This window comes from Notolabrus celidotus, chromosome 3 (assembly GCF_009762535.1).
Source record: "Notolabrus celidotus isolate fNotCel1 chromosome 3, fNotCel1.pri, whole genome shotgun sequence".
Taxonomy (NCBI): domain Eukaryota; kingdom Metazoa; phylum Chordata; class Actinopteri; order Labriformes; family Labridae; genus Notolabrus; species Notolabrus celidotus.
Genome location: NC_048274.1, coordinates 31,212,844 through 31,220,947, shown reverse-complemented (window position 1 = coordinate 31,220,947; position 8,104 = coordinate 31,212,844). Strand labels below are relative to the sequence as shown.

The window sequence follows — 8,104 nt, the reverse complement described above, 5'->3', positions numbered from 1 at the left end:
GTAGGAGCCATTCAGCTGTCTTCTAGTTTGCAAATATATTTTCATTTGTGTTTATAAATAGATATCAGCATATAAGTGTAGATAATAATTAAGATAAATAACATACTCTCTTCTTCTGAAGCTGCTAGTTGGACTGCTAACAATCACAAGGCATTGAAACTGAATCCTGTATCTGAAGTTTTTAACCGCTTACTGCTGGCTTTACATGAAGCCCTTAAAAGTCGCTCATCGTTCCAAAATGCAGCAACATCATTTGGATTTGATGCAAGTGAAAAAATGCATACTGGGATTTAAGGTACAACAATTTTCATTTTGAATGTCATAAATTGATGACAAAATTTGTTGCTGGCTAATTTAACTGTTGATTGTTAGTTATTATCGCCATCAGTTGATGTGTTTATCCGTAGAGTGGACATTACACTGTTTTCTAGAGCTTAGTTGCTGAGGGGTTGCATGCTTACTGTTACTGCTGAGAGTTGTGCATGTAAAAGCAGAGACTGGGAAGTGACAGGTTACAAAATCAGCAAAATGGCAGCAGCTGATGAAACAGTGCCATCCTAAAACTTCTAAAGTTTTGGGGAGTATTTCACCTTTAACGCTGCACAGAAAGTAAGACTCAGTATCTGTTGTTTCTCTTATCCACATTTTCATTCCCTGAACTGAAATCTTTCAAAGTACTGTATCTTTTTATTTCCTTATCATCTCTTTTGCTTTGTCCACATATCAGTGGAACAAAATCTCAGTGTATTACATAACAAACAAACAAATAAATCATCCATCTATTTTCCACCCAAGCTCTATTTACTGATGAAACAAAAATATGTCTTGAGTTCAGATTTTTAATAGTATGATTAAAAGAATAATATCACATTCAATGCTGAAAGCTAAATGAGAGCCATTGAGTGAATGTGTTTTTATCCAATAGTAGATTAATCATTGAGCTGACCGTCACCATAGCTGTTTGTTTCAGCCTTAACTGAAGTATTATGCCAAGATGCAAGAAGTGGGCCAGCCAGTCTAAACTGTTGTTAAATCGTATTTTTTAAAGCTCACAGTTTGCTTACTTGAAGGTTGTTATTGTTTCATGAAGGTTCAGGAATTTTGCAACAAGCAAATAGCTGATCGGACTTGAATAAGCTGTCATGCACAACCTTCATTCAGCACTGATGCATTCATAACACAGTACAGTCATGTCGTTAGGTTTGAAGTGCGTGGTTCTTAAACTCTCTTATGCTGTGTCTGTTTACGGTGTTTTCATAAGTGTGTGTGCATTAAGTCTTTAAGACCCCTCCTTGTTTCTTTGTTTCGCGTCTGTCTCACGTTCATGGATACACTTGATTTGATTTAAGATTCTCAGGGAAAATATAAGAACACTTAACCCTCCCTTCCCTGCATATATTTATTTGTAAAGTGACACATCTGCCAGCGTTGTGTTTTAATTTAAATATTCAATCAAACAAAGATAATCAGCAAATGGGGTTGTCTTAGATCTCGTTATTTGACTGTCAGAGACATTTTTTTTATATTTAAAACTGACAAGAAAAGTAAATATTAAAGCAGCTCTAATGAGAAATATTTGCTCTCTAGCTTCTCCTGAAAGCTCTCGGTTCAGTTCGTATCACACGTCGTGTTGCAGGTCACCTCTGAGTCACAGCCTCTCCTTTGACAGTCAGTTTGGGTTCAACAGGAAGTTTCATGGATTCATTTTCTCTTCATGACATCTCATTTTAGGATTACCTGCGGCGGTGTTGTGTTGCCACGGACAAGTAACCTCCTTTATAATCTGTCACCACTCTTTAATGGATTTCCATTTGGGATATAATTATCTGGTTAAACTGTCACTCAAAACCTTGTCAGACTTTGGGATGTCCTTAAGGAAAGAAAAGCCAATATTCTCCTGGCAAACACTGAAAGAATCACAAAAGAAATGAAGCCTGCAGGAAGCTCATTGATGTGATATTTCAGTTGCTTCTGAAAGGGAGTCTAAAACGTGGGAAAAATTAATTGTAACTCAAACATTTTTTATATTTTCATGTAATTGGTACCAGACAGTGAAAATCTGCACGTGCACAACTTCCCTTCTGTGTTTTAAATGCAAAACAGCAGAATAAAGAAGCAAAAAGAAAGGCTGTCATGAGATGGTGATTACCTTCAAACAAAATCAACAAATTAAAATGAAAAGAATCACTCTTATAAAAGCTTTTCATAATAGTATAGTAGAAAAAAAAAGAACACTTTGTCTGCTAAGCTTTATCTCCACTTTTTTTCACTTCTGCTTCTGTGTGTGTTGCTTTAAAATGTTTTTTTAATGACCCAGCATCATTAAAACATTGTAATGACTGTTTTGCATATTCATTTCTGCCTTGTTGTTTGATATAGTTTCTTTTTGTCAGCAGTGCCATAGTGAGAATGTCTTTATTCTTCATTTAATATGGCTGAAAATGCATCCAGATTAAACCGGAGTAAAGGCAGCTCATTCTGCCTCCTGACATCATGCTGAACTTTGGTTTGAGCTGCATCTTTTAATCCACTTTTGTTTTTATTATTTAGATAATTTGCACCATAATAAGTATGACATATTATCTCTCAGCTGTTCTTGTTTGCAGTGGGCATGAATGCAAAAGCAGCTCATTGTGTTCCTGAAGAAAACTCAATAACATAATTATATGAGCCTCTTTTTGTCCTCTGAGACCTCTGAGTTTTTTGTTATTAGTGTGATTAATAACATCCATGTACAGTAAAAGCTAGCATCTCAAAAGGCTGCTTTATGTCTTTGTGTTAACATTTAACAGACTTATGACTTAGCGTAAGGGTGAGAGTTTTGACACCAATTCCAGTATCTTTACTCACATTAAAGGAACCTCTGCTCTAAAATCCACAGATACACATATGGACTGGGTCATAGAATTCAGCTCACCCCTTGCTTTGCTCTGTATTTCCTTACAGACTGACTGAAACCACATCTTCTGGATACCAGAAGTTGGGTAGGTGAAAGTAACCTTTCTACATTTGCCTTATTTCCTTGTAGTGTTCAAAGTTGTTTCTCTGAGATTTCAACAGATTCTCAACCTCCGGCCGCAAGAATTGAAGCCAATACGAAAGTGTTAAAAACTGCAGTTCATTGAGTGTCCGCTTGAGGCTGGCTCCGGAAGTACCGGAAACCACATACACACCAATTCAAAAAAGACGATCTTTACAGCAGAAATAAACATGTTTACAGCCTGGTACAAAAGACAAGTGTTCAAAATTCATCGATCAGCACACACTGTACGGGGAGTTAACTTTTTTATAACGTGGCAACTTCGAAGATATTGAGATTAGAAGTTTTCCATTATGAAAGGCACAGCTGACTTGATTGACAGGCGGGAACACTGTAGCTGTTGGCGAGGAGGCTCAAAGCCTGCCTCTTTACCGCGACAGAAGTTATGTTGAATTCAGCATCCAAATGGTTCCTGCCGACTATTGGCTTCAAAACAGCGCTTCGGAGACAGATGGGTGACGTCATAGATACTACGTCCATCATTTATACAGTCTATGGTACCAACTCGCTTCTAAAATACTTCTGTGTGAAACAAAGTGATAACTCTTTTCCAGTGATCACCATATCGGTCCCTCATCTAGTGAAAAGAGGTGTGAAATTCAATAGACACTGAGATAGAATTGTTTCCATGCATGTAAAGACGCCTGTTTAAGGAAACATTTGTAGTGGTCTCTTAATTTTTTCAGAGCTGTATCGTCTTCATTTACCAAAAACCTGTTGCCAGTCAAACACTGTCCCAAATTCACCTACACCTGCTATAATAAACCAGAGCCTACATTCTGTGACAGGTAAAGAAAGTTGGTTCGCCATCATGAATGTCAGACACATTAAACATGCAAAGAGGAGTGAAATGTGACTCTATTTCTTTAATTTCAATATTTTTCTGCTCACTGATTTTAATTCATTCTCTGAAACTGGCCCTTGGTTTGAGGAATATAATTTAAATCTCACCCAGACGTAATGATCAGTGTGAGGGATGAATTGCTGCTGGCAAAAGCTGAGCTATGAAGCGTGATGATTCTTTGTTAAACGGACACATGGCCAAAACCACATGTGTCCAGGATCCTCCGGTACCTGCGGGGAATTAGGGATGAACGGGGGAGGGGGCTGAGGGATGGTGGATGGAGAGGTGGTGACACTTGGCTGCAGTAAGTGGGGATTCAACGTCTGCTGCACACACACACATATAATATACATACACACACACACAGTAACACTTGAGCCAGGTTTTTAGGGGCTTGGTGGGACATAGGAGGGGGAAGACAGATGGGGGAGGACATGACCGGTGTCCACAGGGACAGCTGCAGACGTCTCCCCTCCTCACCGCCTCACACCTGTTACACATCATGTTCGCTACAGAACACACAGCATCTTGAGTGAACCCCAGCATGCTAATACTAACACTCTGATTAACAAACACAAACTTACACACACATTTCCACAAATACAACAAACATAATCTTCTTTAAAAAATACCTGTCTTGCTCCTTTACATGTGATTTCATGAACATAGAGAGTAAATAAAAAGTACAGAACATGATCAGAAAACCAAATAGTGGATCCTCTGAAATGAGACATGCAGTTTCCCTCTGCCTTAAAATCATCAATCATTCACCATTGTTAAAGCCTTTTATAAATCACTCCATGTTTTAATTGGCAAACAACAATAAGGTCTCAGTGGACCATCTTATTTTAGTCAAACTCAAGTCAGCTTTTATGCCATTTATCAAAATACCATGTACACACCTGAACAAAATAAAAGTTCTCAAAGATCAGGTGCTAAGTAGTGGAAATAAAGACGTTACAAATGGGTAGTGTAAATAAACAGACAAAAAAAAAGTCAACAATACAACAAGACTGCAAGCTGTGGTGCATGTGTAATAAAGGTGTTTAATATAATATTTCACATGGTTTGAATAAGAAACTGAGTGATGCAAGCACAGGCAGAAGGAGCTGCTGCATTCATCATTACTGCCACTTTTAATTGGTCAAATCATAGTGATCATCAAAACTGCAGAATCTGGAGAACAGATTAAGTTATTCTTTGGTAGAGTCAAGAAAAGAGTTTTCACCCTTAACTTTAACAGCAGCAAAATTAGCAACTTGAAATAAAAATGACCTCCCTCACATGTAGAAAGGAAGCCACAGAGCCAGTCCGGTTGCTATGCCAAGCTAAGCTAACTCACATCAGCTACATACTTAAAGCTCCTGTGAGGAGTTTTTAAGTGGTTAATAGCTCAACTTAAATTAAAAGTGAATAATTTTATGACCTACAAAAGAAAACTAGACAATTAGGGACAAGATTAACAATTTCCATATTGTCATTTTGAGTGCCTGAAACCACTGCTCCGCAGCAGTGACACGAGAAGGTTTACAGCACGCTGGAAAAAACTGTCTTCTTTACATTTTCTTTTGCAAATTTTCTCAATGAGTGACAAATTTGTCTGTTAAAGAACGCAGGATGAGACATCTTGTCAGGAGACATAATTAATGCATATAGGAAAAGATTATCTAAGAGGTAAGAGGTACTGCTTTGTCCACAAGGGGCCACCAAATTCAACACAAAGAAAATTTCCTCCGCAAGAGCATTACTGAAAGGACATAAGAGTTGTGAAGTTTTTCTAATATCATTACTGGCGAGAAATAAAATACTCATATTTCTTTGAATGCAGGTCTATTTCTGATTATTTTATTAACATTTTGTTCACTTCACAAATACGTCTGATATTCTTTGAGGCCACCAACCCTTCAACCTGAGATGTGAAAACTTGATATCTGACTCGATGCTTTACCACATAAAGGAAGTCATTTCTTGGAAGAAGTGTCATGAGGTCATGCTCTCAGCTCTCAATTGTTCACAGCATAAATCTCTGCTCGCCCTGTATTGATGGAGGAAAAGCAGCCTGCCGTTAAAGTCTGCCCTTCATTATGGTGTAGCAGACTGGTGTAAACATTGTTCAGGAAGCCGCACTAAAAGACAAAGGGCAACGAGAGGTCAGGTCAGAGAGAAGAGAGGGGTCAAGTGAGCCAAAGAGTTACGGCTTCCTCTAAAGTCTTTTGTTCCAGCGTAGTTGAAATGTTCACTATTTACCTTCATTAGAGGGTTAGAAGTCTGAAAAGATCAAAGGAGCTCGGTCAGTCGTCAAACAGAGCAACAAAATAATTCAAATACCAAAATCAATAACTTTGCTGATTTTGTGAAGCTCTCATCTCTTTGTTTCTGTTTCGTCTTTACAGAAGAAGCTGCTTACAAAGGATTTCTCCTCCAAGTTGTTTATTTGGAGCTCCAGGCCCAAACACATGAGCGCACAAGCCTGTTTGCTGTAATGACGTCGGAGGATATAAATGTGTCTTCATTAGCTGACACGGTGCTACAGAAGTGGTCTGATTTCTCCTCCGCTGTCCAAAGCAAAGCTGTGAAGCCGCTGAGGAGGCACATCCAAAGGAGAGGTTTGTGAGTAACTATTCAGGAGGTAATTTTCATGACACAGGGTCAAAAAGTTGACTCTTCTCATTTTGGACCCTGCTTGTTTGACCTGTTGCTCTCCTGCAGGGGCTTCGGGACAATCAAAGCACTGAGCACTCGATTTAAGGATTGTAAATACTAGGGACGACGGACTCAGCTGGCCTGATCCTCTCCTCTGGACTGTGTGAAAAAATTAGCATTTCAATTAATGTTTTATGTAACATTCAGGGTCTTTTAATGTCAACTTAAGCCTTTGAATTCAATAAAACATCATTTGTATGGAGTCTAGAAATCCAGCAGCGAAGCTAGATCGACCATTGATGTGACATTTAATCATCATCATAATTAATGTAACATCAGCCAGTCAACCAGTCAATCAATCTGTAATTGTAGAGCACCTATATTTATAACAAATGTTTTCTCAAGACACTCTACTAGAGGTCTAGTCTTCTTATATGTGAGACCCAACATTAATCCATCACGCGCAAAGCACTTAGCAACTTTTACTGAGTCACAAGCACAGACATTAGTGTCTTGACAGTAGCTAAATTACATGGTAGAGTACATGTAGACCTGTCTGCAGGGGTTGATAGCCTAGCTTCCCTTCCAGCTCCCCAGAGAGTTTCTCTACAACGGGGGTTAAGTGTTAAAGACTTTTATATCAGTGGTGTTGCTGAAACTATACATTATCATCCCTGCGTATAAGTTAGGGTTGATGTATAGTGAGTGGGTTCTTACAGTGGATCAGAATCCCTACAGGGTCTAAGCAGGACCCAGACCTCTCTGGTCCCAACTGTGTCTATGCCATTTTTTCCTCTCTCTCTGCTGGTGATTGGTGAACCATTAACCACCAGTCTAAAGTTTTGTGATCTCCAAATACGTTAAAAAAAGTATCAAAAATATCCTCCATGTTGGGTACTGTTTTAGAGTGTTAACTAACATTTTTGCCACAGTGTCAACAGGCAGAGGTGAAGTGTGCCAGACTTCTTTCTTTCTGTTGTTGATTTGATTGGATGTGTGGGATCAGGTTTTCCCTGGCAACACTTTGCTGTTGGGACATGAATCACAGCTGTTATTGGAAAATAGATGAACAGCTTGTAATATATTTTATGATGCTAAATGCCTGAGTGATGATGTTTTTTTCTGATAACAAATTTTGGAATAAAATAAAACAATAACAACAAAAACAAAGACAACAGTGTTCAGTGTGTGAATAAATATCCTGTATGTGTGCTGCTGTTTACCCTTGTCTTTGCCACAGAGTCAAACTGGGCCCCCAGCAGACTGAAGCTCCTCCAGTTAGCGTTGCCAGCTGCCCTGAGGCCAGTTTAACCTGAGTGGAGAGATGCACCTGTACAATAGTAAGCTGGGATTGAAGCACTCAAGCTCAAATAAATCTCTGTCCACTCAACAGGTATTAAACCCTGAGCAGTGGAGCGCCACACAGGGGGCTGCACACATCTCCTCCTCCCTGCTGATCAGCCTGCCTGCCAGCGTTGTCAGCGGCCGTGCAAAGAAAAAACTGTCGGCGCAGAAACTCGGCCTGCAAATTACTGCCAGGGCATTCGATATGAGTGTTAAGAGAAGGGGTTGTCAGC

General features: G+C 39.2%; 1 long non-coding RNA gene across 1 annotated transcript in view; it reads left to right on the top strand.

The window, feature by feature from the left end:
- Positions 1 to 7,697, top strand: part of LOC117810055 — a 23,590-nt gene extending 15,893 nt beyond the window's left edge. The window contains exons 2-4 of the long non-coding RNA XR_004630679.1: positions 2,947 to 2,984; positions 6,278 to 6,490; positions 6,594 to 7,697. This is a non-coding gene — a long non-coding RNA (uncharacterized LOC117810055). The remainder of the gene's footprint in view (positions 1 to 2,946; positions 2,985 to 6,277; positions 6,491 to 6,593) is intronic.
- The last annotated feature ends 407 nt before the right edge of the window (positions 7,698 to 8,104 follow it).